Below are 25,064 nucleotides of genomic sequence, written 5' to 3' on the forward strand. Positions count from 1 at the left end.
ATTGCCTTAAAATTAAAAAAAAAAAGAAATACAAGAAAAAATGATGATGATGATGATGACGATGATGATAGAAAGAGTGAGGAAGGGGAGAGGAGAGATACAATTGACAAGTAAACAGAAACAGGAAGAGAGTCAAAAAAATACACAGACAGCAGAAGCACAGGAAAATAGAGCTATCTAGTCTGAGGGCATAGAAAGTGATAGAAAGCAGCAAACAGAGCAAGGGAAAGGCCTAGGAAACTGAATGGAAGAGCTTGCCTACAGATACTCTTCCCCCTCCCCCTTTCTGGCTCAAGTCTCTTCTCAATTCCAAACCAGCTTGGCTAGACTAATCTTAACCTCTCATAGTTGTGATCACTTCTTGGACACCCCATACAAAAGTCACTGAACATAATTATTTTTATAATTATTAACCCTTAAAAAAACATAATTGTAACAACAGGATGGATTGGTGGAGCTACAGCTCAGCCTGGGGGAGTCCCAAATCTTGGCTTTGGTATTTCCCAGCTGTGTGCCTAGAGCTTTTCATGTAACTTTTTTTTAAGAACTCCGTTTCCTCAATTGTAAAATGGAGCTAATTAAGGCTAGTGCTATAAACCTCAGAAGATCTCTTGTACAAGGAAAATACTTTGGAAAACACCAAAATGTCATCAAAGGAGAATTATTTCATTATCAATTAGCTCCAGTTCTGATCCTGGCTCCAAGTGACCTTAAGCAAGTCCGTTCTTCCAAGTTTTTCCATCAGAACCCATTGGCAAACATGGACAAACACTCTCTCAAACACAAGCAAGCAAGAGGAGTTGGGAAATAATTACTTTTCATCTCCCCTTTAAAAATTAAAACCCTGACTGCCTGGGCAGTCAGTAGTTCAGACAAAGTTCTAACTGGGCTCCTGAAATATTTATACACATCAGAGCCCAGGGAACCTTCAGTATGGGGGAGGGCTTGTGCTTAGAACTGGGTTGCAGGCTGCCTCCTCCCCTCTAAGAGGTCTACATTCCAACCCAGCCCACCCAGTCCTGGGCCAGAGTCCTCTGCTCCACCTCTGAGGCAATGTGCATAATGGGAAGCCCCTCAGGTAGACTGCCACCCCCTGTTTGCTTACAATTCCCGGTGTCATCTTGGACAACTCACTTCCTATAGTCCAGGTCCCAGTTTTCTCCTCTTTTAAATGAAGGAAGAAGCAGAAGAAAACAAATATATGCAAAAACAACACGAAGTAAAATCGGACCAATTGCAATCACCAAATCCTAGTCACAGAGAACAGATGGAAAGATCTACAAGGAGAGTTCAGGACTGGGAATCATTAGACTTGGCCTGAGCATAAGTCTTTTCTTCTCTCACTAGAGGTGGAGGAATAGTAAAACTGAACTTCATATATACAAGAAAGGTCATTTTGCTGGAGACAGTTTAGTGGCAAGGAATAAAGGATGACTTGAGTTTGAATCCTGCCTATGTCAGACTCTCATCAACTGTGTGACCTTTAGCAAATTCATTAACTTTTCAGTTTTTCAGTTTCCCCCCTTGTAAAATGGGAATAATGCTAATAACACTACATGTAAAAAATATTAACATTCATTTTTTTCTGGCCAGGGTTTTCAAAGTTTCTAGTTCAACCCCATTTCCCTTAAAGATGGCCAGTCAATCTGTCAACAAGGAAACAAAGAAAGGCAAAAGGCAGCCCTTCTGAGCTCTTGGAGCTCAGAGTTTAAGTGGGAGAGACAACATGTAAATAGTTTGGCCTGAACAAGACAGATAAAGGGTAAAAGGAAGACTCCACTCAATGAAGATTCTACCCCAAGATGTCCGAGATTTCACCAGGATGAAGTCATGGAGCAGAATTCAAAACTAGGACATTAGAAAACAAAATTCAAACTAGATGGGAGCTTGGAGGTCATCAAGTCCAATGACCTCATTTTATGGACAAAAAGACTATGGCTCAGGCAGGGCAACTGACTGTCCAGTGGTCAGATAGATGGTAAATGGTACATATGGGATTTAAACTCATAACCTGTGATTTCAAAATTCAGCAGAACCACACATTATATACTCCATGTGGAGACTGATGAGGGGAAAAGACAGTTTGGCTGCTACCTCCCAGGATAATGACAACCTAGCCCACATTTCTCTAACATTTTAAGATTTAAAATGGAGAGTCTTCAGAACCACCCTATGAGGTTAGGATGGTAGCATTTTGGAGACAAAAAAAGATTTTAGGTGGGAATAGAACTCAAGGCACCTGACCCCAAGCCCAATGCTTTTATCAACAAATTTTTGGCCAAAAACCATAGCTTTCAATGAGTTGATTAATAAAACCCAAGTCAAAATCTCTTCCCTCCACATCATATGAGATCTCTCTGTGCCCCCAAAGTCTCAATGGGCAGTGCCTTTTCCCTTGCACTCCCTTATCTCACTCTCACAACAGCCCTGGAAAGGAGGCAGGAATTTAGATATTGCCAACATCCCAAACCCCCATTTTACAAAGAAGAAAACTCAATGATCCAGAGAGGGGGCCATGGCTTCCCCATGGTCATATTTAAGTAAGCAGCTAAAGTGAGATTTGAAACCATGCTCCTTCCATAATAACCACATATTGAGCATTAACCTTCTACTCGTAGCCTGAGATCAAAGTTCCCCCTTTTATAAAAAGCAACTTCAACATACTGTGGTCTGAAATTTAGCCTGCTCACACCCCTGGGTAAAATGTCAGGACTTGGGGGAACCCATCTCCATTTACCTTCCACTGCTCTGTTGTGTGGACACCACAGTGACTCCTACATCCCCACCTCTCCTGTGGATATGAGATATGGGGCATATCCCCCCTCTTTCCTGCTCAGGATACCAGTGGAATCTGCAAGTACATGAGATTGTAAGGGGCCCAGTCTAGGCTGCCCTTCAAGTCTCCATTATAACCCAAAAGAAAAGTTCTCTTTTCCCCTCCCCCAATTCCCCATCCCTGGACATTTGCTCTCCCGACATCAACGCCCTGATAACCACTGTTCTTTGAACCTTGAAGATAAACCAGCTGTGACAAGGGAACTTAAGGAGTTGCTATAGAAACTAGTAGGGTAGGTAGAACAGTGGGCAGGGGAGGGATATGAGGTGATGAGGTGGGGGGGGCAGAAATGTATTTTAAGTGAAACCTATTGGTCTTTCTTCTATTTTCCCTAATGCAGGGAGCTGGATGGCCCATAGCATTTCTGAAAAGTTTTGTGTGTGTGTGTGTGTGTGTGTGTGTGTGTGTGTGTGTGTGTGTATGATGTGGGGGTCATTCATTCTTCCTCATTGTTCAGTGCCCTCTAACCAGTCTGGGTACCCTCACTGAACAATGACCAGAACCCGCACCTCTTCTTCTCTCATGGTTACCCAGTTAGGCTGGCTCAATTAAGTCTTTTGGGTGACTTTTCTCAGCTCAGAATCCTCCAGAGGCCTCCCACTGCCTACCAGGACATTAAGTAAACCACATCTCAATCTGTTTTCCCATCCGTAAAATAAGCTGATTGTGAGATTTCTAAAGGACCCTTCCAGCTCTGATATTCTGAGTTCTAGCCTTTCCAGCTCCAGCTTTCTTCATTCTAAACTATTTTCCCTAAGCCCCAAGCTTTGAGTAGGCCTATATCTAGAGGAAAAGCATGATATACTGGATAGAAAGAAGGCCTTGATGCCAAGACGCCACTGACATATATATGGGCTGTGTGACCCTGTCACATGGAGTTCTAGATTACTCTCTTAAGTGTTGCAAAGGGGCAGCTAGATGGGACAGTGTATAGAGCAACAACCCTGGAGTCAGGAGGACCTGAGTTCAAATTTGAACTCAGACACTTAATAATTACCTATCTGTGTGACCTTGGGCAAGTCACTTGAAAATTTCCTACATATTAAAGAAATCCCTTATCTCTATCCAAGGAGGGGGAGAGAGAGAGAGAGAGAGAGACCCCTTCCATCTAGGAGATTCTATGTTCTTAGACCCCTTCCAGCTCTGTTTTCACATTCTTCAGCCTGGCATTTGAAGCTTTTATTTCTCCCTACTTCCCTCCCTGTCTACTCTCCTCTCACCAAACTGGATTCACCACTCCCTGCATTCACTTCTGCCTTCATCCCCTCTGGGCCCAATTTGAACTGCCCTCTCCTACCTCAACAGAGGCCCAGCTTAGGTGCCACCTCCTCCAGAATGCCTGCCTTCTTCTGACTAATTGAAAATGATTTCCAAACTACCCCTCCTCTCAGGCAAAAGCATTTTATTAGCTCCTCTCTGGGGTGTTTAGCTTGTATTTCACAAGATAGTTATCTATATATGTATCTTATGCCCACACAGCCTATACTGTGAGCTCCCAGTAGGCAGGAACTAGGTCTTATCTGTCTCTCCCTCACGTTCCAGAACTCTCTCCCTCCAGAACAGTCTGTCAAGGCCCACGCTCAGCACTTACTTGCTAAATTGGAATGAATGGGTAACAAATCAATAACATAGGAAACAAAAGATTTGTACTGGATCATGAATGAAAAGGTTTGGGTTTGAGCCTAACTTGCTCCTGGGCAAATTACTTCTCCTCTGAGGTTTAGTTCCCACTCCCTTTTAAAATGAAGAAGCAGGGTTGGGCCACCCAAGGTTTCACTAAGTTGTAAGGTCTAAACATCCATGACTTTCTTTACTAAACACCTATTTGGATCCTGATTAGCTAAGTGAATATAAATAGCAATTGTTTCTGTTTCTCTTTCCAGATTGATTTTTTGGGGGACTAGGTTAAAGACTGCCTCATTTCTTTCTCATTTAGCCTTAATCTCTGAATGAGGGTTGCCTTGGTCAAATAGGCCTTAGTTTAAAAAGGTCATTATCTTTCTCTCTCATCACATTCAACTTAGATCAATGTATAGCATGGAAACAAAGTAAAGACTAACAGACTGCCTTCTGTGGGGGGTAGGGGAAATGAGATTAGGGGGGAAATTGTAAAATTCAAAGTAAATAAATATTTTTTTTAAAAAAGTCATCATCTCCCATTACATCCAGAGCCATCTCCAGTTGTTCAGATCCAAATCTGGACACTGGACCAGATGGCTTTGGAGGAAAAAGTGAAGTTGGTGACTTTGTCTGGCAGCCCCTCACTTAAGCATCACCTCCCTGATGTCATGGTCTTCTTCTAGAATGAAGGACAGATAACAATAATGTGCAAGGTCATGTGCCACTCAAGGTTCTCTTTCTCTGAAGAAAATACAAATTCTGAATGGAAAACAAAGCATACTATGTTCACTTTTTAAAACTTCTTTTATGCTTTTTCTTTCTTTCTTGGTTTTTTCTCCTCACATGATTATTTTACAACATGACTAATATGAAAATATGGTAAAATGATTGTATATCAAATTGCTTGCTGCCATGGGGAGGGGAAAGAAAAAAGAAGGTGGTAGAAAAGTGGATCTCAAAAGTTTGCAAAAGGATGTAGAAAACTTCTTTTGGATGTAATTGGAAAATAAATTTAAAGAAAGAAAAAAAAAGATTCTCTGTGCTCTGCTTACCATGAGAGCCTGAGGATGTTAAATGGGACCTAGGTCTTAACCCTGGAAGAAATTTTCTTTAATGGTAGAATTTCAGGCAATGAGGCAGGTCAGTAGGAGATCAAGAAGATACCAGAAAGGCAGGATGATATGGGAGAAAAGAACATAAGACTGTGGTCTCCAGAGACCTTGATCAAAACCTGGATCCGTCACTGATCCAGTATGTGACCCCAGCACTAAGTTATTCCATGTGTGACCTTTGTCATCTTGATCCTCTATTTTCTCATCTGTAAAGTGGTGATACCAGTGACTACACTGTCTACCTCACAGATGTCTGGTGAGGATCTAATAGGATGACAATGATGATGGTTCAGAAAGACTGTGGGATCAAAGAACTTGGGTTCAAATCTTGACTTGGCTGTTTATGATCCGTGAAACTTTGAACAAGTCACTTAACACCTCCACACTTCAGTTTCCTCCACAGTCAAATGAGAGAAGTTTTGTCTAGATGACTTGGAAGGTCTCCTCCAGCTCTAAGTGTTAGCCTTTGATAAACCTCAAAGCATCAGGCTATCTTATCACACAGAAGCAGTTTCTTAAGTCCTTTCAGTATTAATTTTTATTTGGAGCCCTGGGACGTCACTCAGAAAACTATCTAGAGGCAGACATACATCAAAAGAAAAGTAGACAGGGTGGCTAGGTGGCACAATGGATAGAGCACTGGCCCTGGAGTCAGGAGTACCTGAGTTCAAATTCAGTCTCAGACACTTAATAATTACCTAGCTGTGTGGCCTTGGGCAAGCCACTTAACCCCATTGCCTGGCAATAAAAAACAAAAACAAACCAAAAAAAAAAAAAAAAGAAAAGTAGACCCATTTTCCAGAAGCTTCCCCTGATTTCCCCTAACAATTTGTTTACTCCTCTGAGATGATTTATAAACTGTTTAACACTTTTTATATATCTATATGTGTGTGTATATATATATATAGATATAGATATAGATATTGATATAGATATAAATATATGTGTGTGTATATACATATTTATACTCTGGTTCCCTGTCTCCCCTCTAAAGCACTTATGTCCCAGTGGGAACATGCATTCATCATCCTCTGGACTGGGTACTCCCTGAGGGCAAGGGCTGTATCTTTGTTCTAATCTCTGGATCTCCTCTTGGGCAGCTTGGGATACTTCATAAACAGTGACTTATGTTATTACAGAGAGGAAGAAAAGAACAGGGCTAGGAATTCTAGAATTGAGTCATGGGCATCCTGCTCAAAGGAAGGATGCCCATTCACAAGAGAGAGAGGGCAGCCACAGGAGAAGAAGAAGTCTGGCCACAGACCAGGAGCCCAGCTGAGCTGGAAGGGCCTGGCAGACCCAGGCTCAAGTCCAAGGAAGGAGCAGCAGGAACTTGGTAATACCAAGAGCTCAGGTTTACATCACTCTCCCTCCTTCCTTTGAACTTGGTTCCTATGCCTCACTTGGTAGAACTTTAATGTTTACTGAACTAATTAAGCTTAATACAGAGCAATGACTTTGGTTTTATCCCTATTCAGATTCTGTAACTTCTGACAAATCATTTCACCTGAACCTGAATTTCTTCATCTAAAAATTGGGTCTAAGAAAACATGTATTCCCTACTTCACCAGGTTGTAGTGAAGAGGTCTATAGAAACAAGAAAGATTATCTTCACTACCTAGTAAGTCACCAACTCAGGGTGTTTCCTAGGGCAAATTCACTTCCCCACTGTGACCCTCCCTTTCCTCTTCTGAAATGAGTGGTTTGGCTTAGGTCTCTCTAAAGTCCCTTCTGGCTCTGACAATCCATGCAACTAGGTGTCTCCTTTTAGCTCTGACATTTTATGTTCCAAGGTCCATTCCTTTACTACAGTTTCAGGACTTAGTGATCTCCTGAAGACCATAAACATCATACCTTCCACACTGCACATACCAATCACTCCAAAGTAAAAGACCCCTGTTCCCTGAGTCAGACTGACCTTTAGGACCCTGCTCAAGGACTGGATGACCAATGAGCCTCTCACATAGTAATTACTTAAAAATCTTTCTATCTTCCTTGCTTCTCTCCCTCCCTTCCTTACTCTCTCCTTCCTTCCATCCTTCCTACCTCCCTCCCTTTCTTCCTCCCTCCTTCCTTCCTTCCTTCCTTCCTTCCTTCCTTCCTTCCTTCCTTTTAGTCATAATCTCACTGGCTCTTTATAGCAGCTCTGTAGAAGAAAGGAAGCAAGCTTAAATGCCCCCATTTTCCAGAAGAATAACTTGAGTTCTTGAGAAAGGAAGGCCTTGCACTGTCTCCCTAGGAAAATACTATTGGAAGAGCAGAGTCATAAGAACTGGGAAGATTCATGGCCTTCCTGAACTTTTACAGAGTTCGAAGGAATCTAGTCCAATGCCTTCATTTTGTAGAAGAGTCTTAGAAGTGACCTGCGCAAGGTCACCCAGTCAGCTGGTCCCAGAGCCAAGGATCCAATTCCAAACAACCATTATTAACTGAATTGGCTCAGTCTTGACCTGGGCTTTCTCCTTCCCAAGCCCAGAGGGAGTGACAAGGAGTTCAAACTTCCCTGGTCACACAAATATTCTCCAGATAAAAGGATAAAGTAAAACACACAAAGTGGGTTGTTGTCTTTTTTTGTTTTGTTTTTAAAAAGAACTAGCCTCAGTGTCAAAAATTCATCAACAACATGTCCATTGTTCGTGGGATGCTGAAATGGATCAGTCTTCAGTTTAACCAGGGTGCCTGACTGTTCAGTCTTGTCGCCTGCATTCTGGGTGGTGCTGGGCCCCATTTGCAGGGAAAGGAACACAGAAGAACCTTCCTGACCCACTGCCTGTGCTGGTTGCTGGAAGGGAGGCAGGCTACCTCACCTCAGTCACTTGTGTTCTGTGACCTTGAAAAGAATCACTTCCCCTTTTTGGCCTCCCCACCCCCCTCAAAATACCACTATGTCTCTTCTTAGAAATTCTTTCTGGGTAGGATGATTTCTCTATCTCTCTCTTCTCCCCCCCCCCCCCCTTTGTTTTTGTTTTTGTTTCACAAAAATGTTTATTCATGGATTGGGCTGCTCAGTTTCTTCCTTTTTAGAGGGAGGGTAAAATAGGTGATTTCTACTGACAGCTTCAGCTCTGACATTCCATGGTTAAGTCTCTGGAATCTGAAAGTTGCAGTGAGGACCAATTGAGATTAGCAGAAATGAAAGCTCCTCACTTTGTTCTGTGACCAGAGCCAGCTTGCACCCAGACCATTGTTAAATTTTCCATATGAACATTTGCACCTTATAAACTGGCAAATGTTATAAAACAGGATCTGATTTATTGTTTTATTGATTGCCTAGATTTGAAGTGATGGAGAAAATGTCATTAATGCAAATTCAACTTAAAATTGTCTCCTACAGCACTTTTTTTTTGTTTTGAAAATGAGTTGTTAAACATTTACTAGCACTGTACTGTCCCTAATTAAAAGTGAAGGGCCTCCCAAGACTCTTGCTTCAAGGTCTCCCCGTGTCCAAATGAAGGGATGTGCTGCCCCACAGAACAAACTATTCTAGCAGATGAAAGTATCCTTGAATGTCTGGCTGCTACTCCAGGGTACAGAGTAGACCCTGCCCCCCCAACCCCCAGCTAACTGATAAACAAAAGCAAAATTCCATACCAGAGAACCACCAAATAGGAACCTTGCTACTGTCTGATTGAGTTCATTGCCTGTCCTAACATTCCTATAATACCCCAGGCACTTCCTCTTTAGGGCACCTGTTCTCCCTCCCACTCCCACTCATCAAGGACTGACTGTGTGAAACTCTCACAGCTGTGAGTAGGGCAATTGAGAGCCTGACAGGACCCACAGGCCCATCAGGCCCATCGGACCCATTCGATCCATCCTACCCATTAGACTCATTAGACCTGAGCACATTTCAAGGAATGCTAGAGAGAAGCAGAGAATCTCAGAACACAAAGAGGAGTGGGATTGGGGGAGAAATAGGTCTTCTAATTTTCTTTTTCAAAGTCCCATACTGAACTCATACCCAGGTATTTTGACCAAACCCCCCATCCCCATGTCCTGTATTCTGGGTAGCAGAACCACATTGCTTGTGGATGCCTGGGGCTCAGAGGCCAATTATACTCAAGGGTTCTCTCAGTAGAGAGCAGTGACCGGCACAGTGTCTCTGAATGAGAGAGTTGAGACCTTGGGATATCATCCAGTCATCTAGCAATTAGCACAGGTCCTTAAGAAATGCTTAGTGACTGATGAAGGATTGATCCAAGCCATACCCAAGCAGATAACCTATCTCCAAGGAAGTGTCATCTGGCTCCCACTTTATCTCCCCAACTAATGGGGAATCCCCTTTTCCTAAGGCCATTCCACTTTTGGACAGGAAATCATTCTTTCTATCAAATTGAAATCTGCCTTTCTGCAACTTATGCTCATTACTCCTAGTATTAGCCCCTGGGGCCAGGAAGACAAATCTGACACTGAACATCACTGATGTCTTGTCTTTATTAGGTTAAAAAAGCCCAGTTCCTTCAACCAACCTCACAGGGCAGGTCTTAGCAGAGGCCAGGCTGAATGGAATCCGCCCAACTCCTATTACTAAGCTGCTGGCCGAGGCAGGTCTGATTCTCAAGTCCCAGGAGACAAGAGATAGTAGGTAACAAGGCCAAATCAAGTACATAGGCATACTGGCAACAAGACCCCAATTACTGGCCCTGAGAATAGAGCAGGAACAACTCTATCTTGTGACAGAGCAGAAAAAAAACATCGAACCAGAAAATAGTAGACCTGATGTTAAACTTGATTCCATCTCCCACAAACTAGATGACTTTAGGAAAACAATTTGGGAAGAGGAAAAAGTCAAGAGGACCTGTCCAAGAGACACCTACCTGTGTATCCTTGGGCAAATTACTTAATCTCCTCCAGCCTCATTTCCTCAGCTCCAAATTAAGGGTATTAGACAAGATGACCTCAGAATTTCATTACAGTTCTAGATCTAGGACCTAATGGTTTCTTCCCAAGTCTCAGTTGTTTTTTTCCTAATACTCTGTCCTTACTTGCTAATCTTTACCATAGAAGGTAAAAGTGAAAAAAGTACTTTGGGAAATATGAATAGGGCCATAAAAATGGGGCCAATTTTTCATCATCACTTTAGGGTGGAATTGAAGATCGAAGTAATTAGCTGTTTATTTTATATTTCAATGGTGGGAGAAAGATATGGGAGTAACAAAAATATCTGAGTCTACCTGCAAATGGTAATTTTAAGACTTCAGACTAAAAAAATTATTTTTTTTCAAGATTGTCCAGCAAAAATATCTCTCATTTCAATAGCAATTTAAGATCTACAAAGTACTTACAATACTCTGGATGGGTGGGGTTCCTGCTCTAGAAGGATTATCACTCCCATTCTAAGGATCATTGCTTGAAACTACCCACTGCTGCCTTTGGTCACTCATTCTTTCAAAGTCCATTCTGCACAGGATCATGGGAAGAGAAGGGGAAGAAGACGGGGTCCTGCTATCACAAAAGTAAGTCTAGTCACAGAAGTAAGAGTTAGAAGGACATGCATTCATTCTTCAGTCAGTCAAGGCATCATCCTCATAATGTAAATGAGGATACTGAGACCCAGGAATAGCTGTACAGAGAAGAATTTTAGGTCTCAAAAAGTGAAATGATTTGCCTGAGATTACATACAGAATAACTGAGAGCACCAGGATTTGAAATTAGGTCTGAGTCCAAAACCAATTGCTTTTCCACTCCACCACATTCATTTGTTGGAGACCTGGCTTGGGAGTCAAAAGACCTGAGTTCAGATCCCACCCCAGACTCTGAATTGAGAACCTCAAATTTCCTCTTCTGTAAAACGAGGATGAACACTGCTTGTACTACTCATTTCAAAGGGTTATTCTGAGGATAGGGCTCTGATGGATTGGTATGAGTCATTGCTGTCATAACTTTCTACCAATGATGCTGAAATCTCATTGCCTGCCCTCAGTGGGGGCAGTTTAGTGCCACCTCCGACAAACTCTTGTCCCCTGGGACTCAGGAGACAGGGAGGAGATCTGCCTTGGCCAGCCCTTACAAACGGGGTTGGACTAGTTCCATTCAGTTTGCCCTCTGCTAAGACTTGCCATGTGAGGGGTGGTTGAAGAAACTGGAACTCTTACTCTGATAAAGAGAAGACCTCAATGATTGTCACCCCAGAGGCAGATAGAGTACCTTCCTTGGGCCTTTCTCTGCTTCTTGCTTGTTGTAAGACTGTGGGGACAAGTGATTCAGTTTGATTCCTTCAAAGCTCTAAAAAGAAAATAATAATTACAGGAAAGGGGGCCTTAGGGTTCAAGCCCAAATTCTTCATTTTGTAGTTGAAGAAATCAAAGCTTCTAAGAAGAGAAATGCCCAAGGTCACAGAGCAAGTCAGTGGCAGAATACCAACTTGACTTGAACTCAGATCTTCTAATCAAATATCTTCATAATCATATCTACTCTCACCCAGAACTAGAAGCTTTAAAGGTCCAGAACCCCAATGCATCCCCACTAGACCCATTTCTACCCACGCTGTTTCCTTCCCTCTAACCACCTGTGCCTCTTTTTTTTTTAGGCTTTTTTTTTTTGCAAGGCAAATGGGGTTAAGTGGCTTGCCCAAGGCCACACAGCTAGGTAATTATTAAGTGTCTGAGACCGGATTTGAACCCAGGTACTCCTGACTCCAGGGCCGGTGCTTTATCCACTGCGCCACCTAGCCACCCCTACCTCTGCCTCTTTTCAACTTCTAGCTCAGAGTTCTTCCCTTGCCTGGTTCATAAATACAGGAATATTTTTTTCAATAGATGACCTCCTCTTCCATGAGGTTCAGACTGGATTTCCTCAGGGGCTGAAGAGGCTGTGAAGTAATTGGGAGCGAGAGACACAGTCCTCTTTCCCTTTAAGGCCCAATAGGATCCTTCTTGTTGGCTGGAGCCAGGGCTGTTCATCCTGACTGGGTCAGTAATTTTGTTAAGAACTGAAAAGTGTCAAGAGGGAAAAGAATAACACTTCTTTCTCTATCCTGACCCTTCTCCTAATGGGTCATATGAATATCTTGCCAATCCTCGTTCATACTTCTCCAGTATGACTTCCAATCAGAAGTGTAAATATTTCAGCAAACTTGTATGGATATCAAATTTCTTTTGATCAGAATCTGTCCTGTCTCTTCCAGAAAGTCTTCCCAGACCACCCCAGCCCAAAGAGATCTCTCTCTCTCTCTCTCTCTCTCTCTCTCTCTCTCTCTCTCTCTCTTTCTCTCTCTCTCTCTCTCTCTCTGGTCAGCTAGCTCAAATGCCACCCTCCTTCCCATGAAAACTTCCCTGAATTCTCTTACCACCAACATTCAATCCCCCAAAGCTAAAAGTCATCTCACAGAATCATAGAAGGGACTTGGGAAGTCAAAGGGTTTGATCTCCCCCTCCACTTTTATATAGAAAGAATTAAGACCCAGGACTTACACAGGAAGAATCTGAGGCGGGACAGCATTTCCTTCTTTGACCTTTTATTCCCTCTTAAACACTTTTCATTCATTGTACTCTCTACAATGCTTCCTTTCCTGATTTTCCCCAAAGCTGGGAATTTCCTCTCTCAGAGCTGACTTCTTCTACATTCTAATGTATATTATATTTTGTATTTGTCTTATGTCTGTCACCCACGTCCTAAATTATTAGACTTGAAGCAACTTGAGGGCAAATTCCATTTTCTTATTTTAAAATCTCTTCTAGATTCCCTGTAAACAATGGAATTTTCTAGAAAATCCTTTCTTCATACATTCATTCATTCGATAAACATCCCCTCCTGCTCTGGTGCTAGACACTGTAGATACTGGAGACAAAAACAACAATCGCAGCCCACAAGGAGAGCCCTTCCTTTTGCAGATGAATGTACAGTTTCCATTGAGTCCTGGGTATCCCATGGAGTAGATTCCTGGCTGTTCAAAAGATATGTCTCAATAAAATCTATGTAGCCACAAAAGAAATGCAGAAAATGGGAAGAAAAAACTTTCGAAGCTAATCTCTCAGATAGGATGTGATTGGATTGGGATATTCCTGTGGTAAAAGAAATGATGAATGGCTGATTTAGAAAAATATGGGAAGACTTGGACTTAAGAAAGAAGATGTAATCCACATTTAGAGAAATAGACAAAGGAGGAAATACAGTGTTACATATATATGTGTATGAATTTATGTGTAATTTTTGTGTATGCTTATAGATATCTATATATCTTTGCCAAGAAAACCACAAACCAGGCCATGAAAAGTTGGATCCAACTGAAAACTAATTCAACAACAACCAAAAAGACTAGGAGGAAGACCTTCAGCATATAGGAGATTCTCTGGGCTGTTGTTTATAGAAGGACAGGAATAAAAATCAAAAGGCATGAGGAGTCATCAAGGGAGAGTCATCAAGTTATTCCTCTGTAGGGAATGCATACACACACACACACACACACACAAAGAGGAACTTTGAGCTCCATTTCTCCCCCAGAATCTCCCAAGCACCATCCACTAATCATGCATATACAGTCCCTTTCTGAAGAAACGTCGACCCTGAGTGTTCTGGATGATCCACAGATGGGTGGATCCTAGAGGCTGCACTGTGCCTGAGTGAGCCCTTCAGAGGATGGCAGGATTCTTTTGTACTGTAAACTCCCCCAGTCTGACACCATCAGTTGACTAAGTCTGGAACCCCTCCCATCGCACCCTCCTGCCAGCCAGCAGACTGCCTTCATCCGGCTCCAAATCACAGGGTTCTCCATTTAGCACAGCTGCTAATTACCAAGGGGGAAGGAGCCCCAGGCACAAGCAGCCTGTTCATTTTGATGAGCAGACATCCCTTCCCCAGACATTGGGTGGCCATGAAGAGAAAACAATCCCAAACTCCTAACATGATCTACACTGCTTTACTCTGCTTAAGAAATTGATATAGTTCCCTATGGTCTACTGCCTACACACATCAGAAATCACAGAATGTCAGAGAGGAACCTTAGACCACAGAATGTCAAAGTTGGAAGGGACCTTAGAATCCAGAATATCAGAGCTAGGAAGAGCTAGCTTAGAACATAGAATGTCAGAGCTGGGAGGGTTCTTAGAACACAGAATGTCAAAGTTGGGAGAGACTTTAATATCAGAGCTGGAAGGGATCTTATAACAGAAAATATCAGAGCTGGGAGGGACACTAGAAAAGAGAATGTTAGAGCTGGGAAGGTATCTTAGGACACGGAATGTCAGAGCTAGGAGGGACCTTGGGAAACATAACATAAGAAAAAGGGAAGTACAGAGCATGAAATGTTCAGAAATAATATTAGGGATGGAAGGAAGGAGCCATAATTTGGGGTTTCCTCACCAACAACACATAAATCAGCCTCTCCCCTTCTTAATGGATGGTTTTCTTGAGGGATATGACCCCAAACAAACAGCAAACCAAGCTGACCAAAATTCAGCAACATATTTGAGTGTCCAGCCACCTCCAACTGTCTATGCATTCTCTTTCGAGAAATTACTTCGGCTTAATGCATTGGAGAACTTCCCCTGGTAGAATGGAAGCTCTTGAAGGCAGGAACTGTCTTGGTACTGTTTTTGTATAATCAGCAGGTAGCTGTACATAGAGTGTACAAGAATGGGTTTGCCCCAGCATTTTTTCTTGGACCTTCTTCTTTTCTCCCTCAATTCTATTTTATCTTTGTGATGCCATCAGCTCCTGTCAATCTAATTATCATCTCTTTTTCTCTAATAGATTATTAGACATCTTGACATCCTGTAAAAATCTTAAATGCAACCTGTCCAAAACTACTGGATTCATTCTTTTTTCCCCATAAATACTCTCCTTTTCTCACCTTTCTATTTCTATTGAGGACACTGCTATCCTACTCACCTGCAATTTACATGTTCTCTTCAGTCTCTCTCTCTCTCTCTCTCTCTCATGTTCCCCATCCCCATCCAATATGTTTTCAAGTCTTGTTGACATTATTTTCACAACAACTCTCATCTCTGCCCCCTTTAGCCTTGAATACTACAAACCATCCTAGTCTGGGCCTTTATCACATCGTGCTTGGACTATTTCATGCTGGTTAGTTTCCACTCCTCAAATCTCTTTCCAATCTAAAACAATATACACTCAACTGTCAAATTAATTTTCTTAAACTGCAAATCTTACCATGTTACTTCTACTCTCATTCAATCAGTTCCAGTGGTAAAATTCATTATTATTCAAAATCCTTCACAACCCGGGCCACCACACTCCCCAATTTTCTTTCACCTTATTCCTCACCAAGTACTCTGCCTTCCAGTGAGAGTTGTCTATAAATGTTTAAAGGGCTAAGATGTTTAAGAAGATTCATATTTGTATCCTTAGCCCCTTGGACAGAACTAAGAAAAAAAGGGTAGGAGTAGAAGAAAAATAGATTCAATGTAAGCCCCATTTTATGGGTGAAGGGAACTCCCAGTAAAGCAGGTTCTAGGGTAGATCAAGACTGATTCTGAAAGTATATGAGGTTGTGGGGCACTGAGCTGACTTTTCTTAATCCAGAATGCATCTGAGGTAGGCTCTGACTCTGAGGCCAACTTTCTATTTACTGGACTGCTCTGCCTTGCACCGAGCAGAGTCTTTATTGTTTTTCTGGATTGAATTTCTCATTGCTCTATAACACCCCCCCACTAGGTTCCAGTCAAAATGTTGGTTTGTTCAGATGTTCACTCATGTCTGACTCTTCATGATCCCATGGTTCATACCAACCATAAAGTTTTCTTAACAAAGATACTGGAGTGGTTTGCCATTTCCTTCTCTAGTGGATTAAGGCAAATCTGTCTAAGGTCAGATTTGAAATCAGGTCTTCCTGACGCTTGACCAACACTGTCCATTGAACCACATAGCTGCCTTCTAATGGCAGCCTCCAAATTCCCAAATCCTGGGGCTCACTTCTGCTTTAGAGGCTTCCTTCATAACATTCTCTTTACATTCTACCCATCCCACCTCTCAACTGCACCACCTCCTCCAAGAAGCCCTCTCTGACTACCTCAGGTATTACAAACCTCTCCTTTCTGTACTCTGGCAGAGGCAGGTTATACCCACCCCATAACAAATGAGTCTTTCTTGTTCATCAGGCACCAATACCTTTTCTTATCAACATGACTGTGAGCTTCCTACCAGAAAAGGGCTTGGATCCTGTTTCTCTCCTGTTTTAAAAAAAGCAAACAACTAATATTTCTATGGCACTTTCTTCACAAGAACCCTCTGAGGAAGGTAGAGACAATAAATGTTATCTGTGTTACAGAGAAGAAAACTGGTTCAGAGACTTGCCCAAGGTCATGCAGTTGTTGTCAGAAACAGCATAATAACTCTTTAAAATATATACAACTACTAAACTTTACCACTTTCTATCATATCATATCAGTCCTGGAAATTTTCAAAGTACTTTTCACATTATTTACAGTATTTCACATGAAATACAATATTTCCTTTGATCTCTACTCAAAGTTTTAGTGAGGCCCCTTCACTTGCTAAATAAATTCCAAATTCACAATCTGTCCCTGTCAAGGCCTTTCTAACCTTATCTATTTTCACTGGCTCTGACAATACAGCCCACCAAACTGTGCAAGTCTCTGCCCCAAATCCTCAAGAGACCTTTTTCTTCTATCTCCCTTTGCTTATCTCAACTCTTATACTTGGAATCATTACCTCTTACTCTTCACATACTTCCTAGAAAAATTGGCATTTTCTCTGTGACCATTTCACTCCTTTTACCAGGAATCATTTTCTCTTTTCCTGAAAGAGATGCCACTTTCTCCCCATCCCCAGTAATACTTCTCCCCTTTGGATTTTACATAGCTCTTTGTTGACACCTTTCTATTGTCTGTACCAAATATTATATTTGTGGGTTAGCCTCCTTCTAATCCGGGGATCCTTAATCTTGGATCTCTTTGCTAGTCTGGTGAAGTTGGACTATGAATTTTTCAGGATTCTTCTCAGAATATTTGTAACCCACATTTATAATGGAAGAAAATTCTAAATTTCAGGGAGACAGTGAAATATTTTTTCCTCTCCACGTTCAAGGACCCTTGAAATCCATTCACTGACCACAGGTGAAGAACTTCTGTTCCAGACAAAGGTAGGGCCTACATATGCCTCAGCTAAAAACTCAATCTCTCCTGTACCTAACATATATATTAGCAGTATATGCATGAGGTACTTAATACTTGTCTGTGCAAGAAGCTTCCCAAGGCTATAGAGTTAGTCAGTGATAGGACTGGACCAGGGCCAGGACTCAGACCTCTTGACTTGGGGACATGGCATTTCAGGCAATCTTGGTTCAGAGCCTTTCAAACATCCTAGCTCCCCAGGGGATGGAGGAAACACTTATCTGAGCAAGTAACAATTTCCTGAGCCTCCAGCACATCCTAAAGGGTGGGATAAATTATTCAGGACACACCTTTGTAGAGAAAGGGCCCAGACAGGGAGGCCAGACTGGGAATCCAGAGGGAACCAGCTGGCAGCTGGGGCCTCCTCTTCTGGCACCTGTCAAAACCAAGAAAAGTTTCCTTTTCCTGGAGAGATGAGAAACAACCAAGGAGATCAAACAGAATCACAGGCCCTTCCCCCTCCCAGACTCCAGAGCACTGATCTGTGGTCCTAACCCCCTCCCAACAGGTTGGTTTGGAAATTTTCCCTGAACTTGTCCATGGTCGGGGGGGGGGGGGGGGGGGGAGAGAACGGGGACATCAAGGACTGCAAGCCTGACCCCTCATCCAGCTTTCATCCTTCCCTTTGTCCTATCAAGGATGACCCTCCCCACCCCCAAACACAAACCCTTCTCTCTACTTGGGGACTCATACAATATCCTCTCAAGTTGAGAAAGAAAGGGAAGGGAGCCCCCCTCTTCCTTCAAAAGGAGATAATGCAACATGGCATAAAGAGTATAGTAATAGTAGTAGGGGAGACTTGGATTCAAGTCTCGGCTTTACTGTGCATTCCAAGGCAAATTTCTTCCCACCTCCCAGCCCTCAATTTCTTCATCTGTAAAATAAAAGGGGTTTGTTCTAAACTAGGGTTAGGGAACATTTCTTTGGCCAAGGGTCATTTGGATATTTGTAACATTATTCCCAGGTCAAACAAATTTGTCAACTTAAAAATTAGTCTGCTATATTTGGTCAAATATTGAATTAACTCACCCCCCCCCAAAAAAGCTCTTAGATTTATTTAATTTCAAGTCTGACCTGTGGCTGTGGCAGGGTCAGGCTAAATGATTTCACCAGCCTTATACTGCATTCCCCACCCCTTCATCTAAACTCTTCAGGTTCTGAATCTCTGACACCATCTCTCCTCTCTTACTTTTTTTTTTTGGCAAGGCAATGGGGTTAAGTGGTGCTCTATCCACTGCACCACCTAGCCGCCCCAGACAATAATTTCAAAGAACTTAGCACAGAGTCTGGCACATATTATAAATGTTAGCTATCTGCTTTTTAAACCTTAAAGTTCTATATAAATGCTAGATATTATCATTATTATTTCTTTTGGAGGGTGGGTGAGGAGAGATGCCTAAATGGCTTTAGTAATAGAGGCTAATCTGGGAGACTCCTGAGAACCATGTGACTAAGGACCACAGCCCCAATTTTAGGAGCAGCCCCTTATAAAAGAAATTCAGGCTGCAAGATTATCTCCAATACTAACAAACTAAACTAAAATAATCTGGTGAATAGGAGAGATGCCAGCCCAGTTAAGAAGGATTAGAATAGAAGGGGAGGCAGGAATCAAAAAAATGCTCATGCTAAGAAGAGGCTGTAGAAAACTTCTGTCCAAAGGCCTCCCATCACTGAGGGTCAGACTGACCCAAGCTCCCACTGTAGGTTAATAACAGTCCTGGCACTAAAATCTAAGAAACTTCCAGGATTCTGCTCTTTCCCTCACACTATAGCTGTGGGAGAAACAAGGAAGGGAGGCTCAATTAATCAATCAACAAGCACTCATTAAGGCCTACTGTATGTTGGGTATTGGACAAGGCCCTGGAGATACCAGTACAATGAATCAAACAATCCCTACTGAAAAGGAGATTACATTTCATTGCAGGAGACAAGTACATATAAAACTATATTCAGCAGAAATATAAAACAAATCAAAACAAATAACTAGACAACAGTTAAACCTAAAGTGATCTGGGGAGAAAAAAACACTGGATATTTGGCAGGGATTAAGAAAACCTCCAAAATGGCCAGGGGTGCCTAAACTGGGTCTAAAAGAGAGACTCTTTGGGGAGGCAAAGTTCATGGTTAGGACAAAGGCTCAAGGGATAGGAAATGAAGACCAGAGATGGAGTGTGTTGAGAGTGAGGAACAGAGAGAAGGCCAGTTTGGCTGGATTACAGAGTTGGGTGGGGATGGATAATATCCATTGAGGATGAAAAGATAGATTAGATCCAGATTGTAAAAAAGAAAGAAAAAACACAATACCTTATAAGCTAGTGTGGGATAATTAGGAATTGAAGAAAAGCCTTAAGAAGAGATCCGCACATCACCTTGGACTAGAAGTCAGGGACCTGAGTCCTAGTTCCAACACTGCCACAACTTGGCCCTGTTTCCTAAAGTAAGTTACTCCCCCCAAAAATGATGGGGTTGATCTTCAAGATTTCCAAGGGCCTTGGGAGTTCAAAAGGTCCACATATCTACAGATACCTTTGTTTCCATAGGGGATCAGTCTCATCCATCCTGTAACTCTATAATAATATAACTAATGCTTCAAGGAGCCATGATTCCACTGGAGAACATGAGGCAGGTATGACTCCCTTTACCAATAATACACTTACCAAGTTCTCTTAAAACCCGGGAGCCTTCTACTATTGCTAAAACCAAACTATCCATCACCCCAAAGCTACCCTGGGCTAGTTCCTAAGTCTATTTCCAATGCCAAGCCAGGATTCAGACCCTTTCTAGCTTGGATCTACCTGCCAGGAAATGTCTGCTTCAAGTGTTGCCTTCCAGAAACCAGGATAACCTCAATATCAGAAAAAGTGTCAGAACAGGGTAGTGGGGGACCTCCTTTTCCAGGCTTATTACATTCTTCAGAAACTCCAGAGTCTAACTACCCACCTTCCCAAATGTCTCTCACATATGACACAGTTTTAATCTCCATTTGCCAAAACTATAATACATTAACACCTCATAGAATCTCTAAGGTTCTTTTTATCAAATTTAATTATTTCCCCCAATTAATATGAATTTATTTTCTCTCCTTTTGCTCCCATTTGAGAATTTTTAAAGATCAATAAAAATAAAGCCCTTGTAATTAAAATGGATAATCAAGCTAAACAAATTCCACTGCTGTCCTTACTAAAAAATGTATGTCTTATTCTGAGAATCCCTAGCTTATTTCAAGCCTTTGCTCAAGCAAGCCCTGCTTCCACAGGAGGTCTTTCCTAATCCCTCCCAAAAAAGACCTTACTTCCTAAAGAGAATGTAAACTACGTGAGGGCAGGGGGTGGTTTTGTTTTTTTCTCTGTTACACCTCCACCAGCACCTAGCATACAGTAAGTAATTAATAAATGCTGGTTTCAAGAGTGATTAGGAGAGACATAAAAATTGGAACCTTTCTAATAATAATTTCCATCTCAATAGCACTTGCCAGATTTAGAAAGCCTCAACAGGGTTTAGTAAGGCATGTATGATTTTTCCCATCTGGACTTGTGATCTCATAGAAATAGAGACCCAAGGAGAAAGTCAGTGGCCTGGAACCCTGAGAAGTTAAATGATTTTCTCAATGGAGCAGCTAAGTGGCACAGTGAATGGAGCACCAGCCTTGGAGTCAAGGAGGACCTGAGTTTAAATTCCGCTTCAGATACTTGACATATAATAGCTTGTGACCTTGGGCAAGTCACTAACCTGAGTCATCTCCAGTGATCCTGATTCAAATCTGGCCACTGAATCCAAATGTGAGGTTGGTGACTTTGCACAGTACCAAATGCATGTCATGGCATCCCTGATGTCTTTGAGAACAAAGGACAAACATCAATAGCCAGAGGCCAGGACTTGATACTGGGACTAGTCCTTTAGCCACTTAGCATCACTGTTGACATCTTACAGATTCAGACAAATGAAGAGCTCACCCAGTTATTACTTAGCTTGTCATTCCAAGAACTGGGATCTGAAGGGTCATGAATTTAGAGCAGGAAAGGAGTTCAAAGTTCATCCAACCCCCTCCTCAGCTAAGCTATTACTCAGTTTTTTGTTTGTTTTTATTTTTTTGGCAAGGTGACTTTTGGCAAGGCTTAAGTGACTTTTGGCAAGGGTTAAGTGATTTGTCCAAGGTCACATAACTAGCTATTAAGTTTTAAGTGTCTGAGGCTGGATTTGACCTCAGTTCCTTCTGTCTCTAGGGTCAGTGCTCTAGCTACTATGCTACCTAACTGCTCAGTTTTCCGGTTGGAATCTAAGAATAAAGTTGAACACAAAATGGACTGGCCAAATCCTTATCCCCTACATGGTCTAGCACTAAACATCCCTTCCCACCTCCAGGTTCCTTCAGAAAATTAACTTCTCAGACTTATACTCAGTGAGAAATATAGAAATAGGAAAGACCTGGAATTAAATCCTGTCAGACACTTTTTTTAAATCAGTGTGGTTCTGGGTAAGTTACCCTCTCACAACCTACTCAATAGCCTCCAGGTCTGTCACAGTTCAAAGTCTAATAATCCTATAAGCACATTAATTTATGAGAATTGCTGACAATTAAATAATGTTTTTAAGGCCCTTAGTAATCTCATTCTGTCTTCACAACAACCCAGTGAGTTGAGTGCTATATAGAAATCAGGGACCATAGGAAGTTAAGGCTTGACAAGGATTACATAGATACCAAGTTTCAAAAGTAGGATCTGAACTGAGGTTGTTGCTATTTTTTTAAAGGGGAAAATAGTTGTTTGGATGTATTTCTCTTATCAGAATGTGAACTCCTAGGGGGCAGGAACTTTTTTGCCTTTTTTTTTGGTCCCAAGCACTTAAACTAATGCCTTACACATCACAAACAGGTACTTAATAAATAGTTATTGATTGATTATGTGATAGGTCCTCTAGGTAAGAATGATCAAAGGAAAGGAAGGCCTCTAGGAAGGGATAAGGGGGCACTGGAACTGGTTTTTGAAGGGAGCATAGATGGGAAATACATTTGAGTGCTCCAACAAAAAATAGGGCAGAAAGATGAAATGTACATCTAACCTATTTAGGGAATGATTTGAAGTACAGTTTAATAATAATAATAATTTGTAGCTACAGAGCACTTGCTAAACACTTTACATATATATATCATTTGATCCTCACATTGCCTTTAGAGGTGTTATTTTTATTTTCATTTTTCAGAAAGCTCAGTTAATTGACTTACTCAGGGTCAAAAAGCTATGAAGTATTTGATGCAGGATTTAAACTCAAGATGCCACCTAGAATGGCATATGAAAATTGGAATAGAATGAAAAGCCTCTTAAAAGATAGTCTGGAGTCTAAACCAAAGCCTAGAATGCCAGGTCCACAAAAAGGTCACTGGGCTTCATTCCTGCTCCAAATTGCCTAATAGAGCACTATGTAGCTCATATTCTATTTTGCATTATAATTATTTTTAAAGGTTTTTGTCCCCCACCCCAGTCCTTTAGACTAAATCTAGAGTCCAAGAACAGGTCACAGGTTCTTCATTCAAGTTAGAATTGCCAGGCATAAAGTTCTCCTCTGATGTTTATGCCCCAGCAGGTCCCACTCCAGCTGGTCTAGTATGGGGCCAGCAATGACTTGGGGTGTGTCCTCAAAGGATCAGTTGAGTGAAGCACAGTGAAGCCCTACAACAAAGGGTCAACCACAGTCACCCCAGAAGGCAGTCTAAGGCCTACAGAGAGAAAGAAGCTATGACATGCAGCGCAAGGATAGTGGCTAGGCCCAACTGATGGACTATTGAATCCCTAAAGGACTGAGCTAAGTATCTCTAGATAACAACTAGAAAATTCTTAAATCAAGCCAACATCTATTGGTCCAGAAAAGGGAAAATAGCCAACACAATCTTCATCCTTCCTTACCTTGCCCTAAAAAAAAAAAAAACCTGACTGGGCTTTACCCCCACCCTATGTATAACCTCTCCCCCTTTGCTTTGGTCTCTTTCATCCTTATTTTCACTGACCTACTTCCTTCAACATGAAGCAATAAGTATTTATTAAGCATCTATTACTTTCTACCAATCTTGCTGAATGTTGGAGATACAAAAGTCCCTGCCCTCAAGGAACTTACATTCTACTACCAATCCCCATTACCAGTCCCATCTAGCCTTCTCCCTCTCCCTATTTCCTCTCTACATTTTGGTCCTCATCTACTTCTACAAGGGAGTATCTTGTCCTTCCTTATCAAAGAAAACCAAAACGACATCACTATGTTAGAGACAAGAGAGTGTAATATAATATAAATACTATTTATACACAGTATAAATGATGTCTTAGTAGACACTAGGTATCAATGTTTTTAAATACTCTGGATTGGAAGTCAGAAAATGTAGGTTTCATTTAGTCTCCAACTGCCTCTACTGGCAAATCAGAAGCTCTCCAAGCCTCAGAGAGGTTTATTCCAACTCCATCTTCAGAATCATCGTGAGAAACAAATGAGAGTTCATGCCTATAAAAGCACTTTGCGAACCTTAAAGATACATCATGATTCTCCTCGCCAATGTCTCTTCCGTGTACTTGCTCCCTGTCACCTCCCTGTCTTTCCTTCCCTTTCTCGACAACCCCTCACAATGCCCTCCGCTCTTTCTGTCATCACTGTCTCTCCAGTGTCTCTCTTCCTTGCTTTTCTCCCCCCAGCCTGCATCTCCCTTCCTCTGCTCTCCCTGGGAAGAGCTGAGATGTGTAGAGTGGCGTTGGGCGGCAGGATTTAATGCGAGAAAGAACCTTAATGACCATCTGATCCAAAAGCCTGGCTTTTAGAGGAAACCGAGGCCCAGGGTGTGACACATTCGAATTCTCAAATTTTCCTACATTTGGCATTCCTGACTTGAAAAAAGGTCTGTGTGTGTGGAGGGGAGTGGTACCCGGTCCCCATTGTCCTGCCCTGAAGTCCCAGCTCGAAGACCCCAGATCTGACACTCACCTTCTTCCTGGGCTGTTTCCGGCGTTGTGTCCCGAGCTCCTGCAGGCTTCGGTGCGGAGGGCTCACCTGGTCCTAGCCCAGACGCCTCTGGCCGGGGGAAAGATCACCAGCCCAGTCGGTCTCTGCTCTTTTTCTCTCGGGGGCGAGGGCCCGACCGCCTGTAGCCTCTCTGGCACCTAGAGTGTAGACTTCCAGAGGGCGAGGACCAGGAGAGAGCCGACTGCAACCCCCTGGGTGCCCGGGGAGCAGGACCAGGGACTCCGGCCTCGAGAGGGGATAGCGCCCTTGGGACAAGGCAGTCAGTGGGGTCCCCGCTTCCTGCTAGTGGAAAGGCCAAATTAAGAGGGCCAGGAGTGGCAGCGATGTCCGGGTTCTGATGAAGAAGGAGGCGGCCCGGTATGGACCAGTTCAAACCCAGGCGGAGGTTCGGAACCGAGGGAGAGG

At 42.4% G+C, this 25,064-nt stretch overlaps 1 protein-coding gene across 8 annotated transcripts in view; it reads right to left on the reverse strand.

Moving 5' to 3' along the window:
• GDPD5 (glycerophosphodiester phosphodiesterase domain containing 5) overlaps positions 1-24,711 on the reverse strand; it is a 168,552-nt gene extending 143,841 nt beyond the window's left edge. For 4 of the 8 annotated variants that reach the window (XM_074216889.1, XM_074216898.1, XM_074216897.1 and 1 more), the window contains exon 1: positions 24,621-24,711. The gene's annotated coding sequence lies outside the window, so the exon portion shown is untranslated. Of the gene's footprint in view, positions 1-2,737; positions 2,852-4,133; positions 7,583-24,620 lie in introns of those variants that run through there. The other 4 variants (XM_074216891.1, XM_074216901.1, XM_074216893.1 and 1 more) reach the window with 4 other exon arrangements.
• Positions 24,712-25,064: the final 353 nt, after the last annotated feature.

This window comes from Macrotis lagotis, chromosome 1 (genome assembly GCF_037893015.1).
Source record: "Macrotis lagotis isolate mMagLag1 chromosome 1, bilby.v1.9.chrom.fasta, whole genome shotgun sequence".
Lineage (NCBI taxonomy): Eukaryota > Metazoa > Chordata > Mammalia > Peramelemorphia > Peramelidae > Macrotis > Macrotis lagotis.